Below are 1,546 nucleotides of genomic sequence, written 5' to 3'. Positions count from 1 at the left end.
CCTTTTAAAAGGCCAGGTGATTTTTGAGGTATAATCTTGCCCCAAAGTAATATCTGAATTTGTTTCTGACATGTCTAAATTTATATAAAGAAACATTTGTTAACTAAAAAGCATTTAATCTATGTAGATTAATGCTAATGGATTTAAAAAGCTAATATTAACAATTATCAGAATCCGTGAAGTTCCATTTTTAAAGTGTTGGAGCTTACAGAATAGAAATAGTCATTGTAAATGAAATTAGAAATGCCTTGAAAGTAACTCTTAAAATAGTTGCCCATTGATTAAATTCCATAAACTAAATATAATTTTACCTTTAAAATTATCAGAGCTGTCATAAACCTTATATACTATGACTATTTTAAATATGTTTGAGTCACCTGCAATATAGTTTCATCCCATTGACATCAATTATAAGCAACCTTAATATATTATTTTTGTATTTATTCCTCAGGTGGAATGGCTATTTGAATATGCGCAGTGTGGATAAAATGTCACATTTCTGTAACTTTTGACTAAAGAGCCTAAATTTCTCTAGTTAATGAATTTAAAAGATCTATCTTTCCCTTCATAAAATACCTCTTATTTCCATTAAAGCCCCTCAAGTTCAATTAATTTAGGATTTTGAATAATTATTGACATCCGATTTTTATTTTTAATATTTGTATTCTTGTTATTTCTTCAAGAAAGCTTTTATGTAGCACTTGGTATTTTGCAAAGTGCTTTTAAAACATTCTTACTTACTGAATTTCATAGAAGGGAAGGAAAAATGTAGAGTTTTACAGTAACCACTTGCATTGACCATGGAGGCATGTGGTATCATGATATTCTTCACTAAATTTAGCTGTCCCTAACCACAGATTCCAAGGTAATACGATATAATTTTAGTGTATCTTTCCTCATCGGGAATGTTGGAGGTGCATTTTAAGTTTTCATAATAAGTGCTAGAATGACCAAATTGCAGACTAATTGTTTCCATATTATACTTAAAATGAGTTTTTAAAAATGAAAAAGAAATGACTATATACAATTAATGCTATTTATTGTACCTCTGGGCCTACTCTTCTAAAAATTGTAGCTTATCAATTTTTCTCTGTCAAGCTTGAACTAATGTAAATAATTGAAATAATGTAAAGTTATATTTTCATGTTTTTATAGATACAACATGACAAGAATATGTAATGTAAGAGTATTTCAACTATGGATAATGTTGATTGGATAATGCACATCTCAATTACAAGCAGTAATCATAGTTTAATATCCATGTAACGGTGCATCAATATATTGCTATATAAATATGTCTGTGTGCATATAAGTGAAAAGTGGTCAAACAAGAGTGATGACAGCTGTCTAAAGGTTTTTTTATTCATTTTATATAAAAACTGTTATGGAAAGACCAAAATGTTTATGAAATATTCTTATGTAAATTTACAACTGTCCTTTACTGTACTTTTTTGTTTACAGTATAGTACCTTATTTTCTGCTGTGTTAAGTGGGTGTCAAACTCCAAGAAGACATACACTTTCTATAACTTCTATTGAAGACATTG

Source organism: Aotus nancymaae, unplaced genomic scaffold (genome assembly GCF_030222135.1).
Source record: "Aotus nancymaae isolate 86718 unplaced genomic scaffold, 86718_ANA_hifiasm-v0.15.2.pri h1tg000033l, whole genome shotgun sequence".
Taxonomy (NCBI): domain Eukaryota; kingdom Metazoa; phylum Chordata; class Mammalia; order Primates; family Aotidae; genus Aotus; species Aotus nancymaae.
This window is presented reverse-complemented; position numbering follows the sequence as displayed.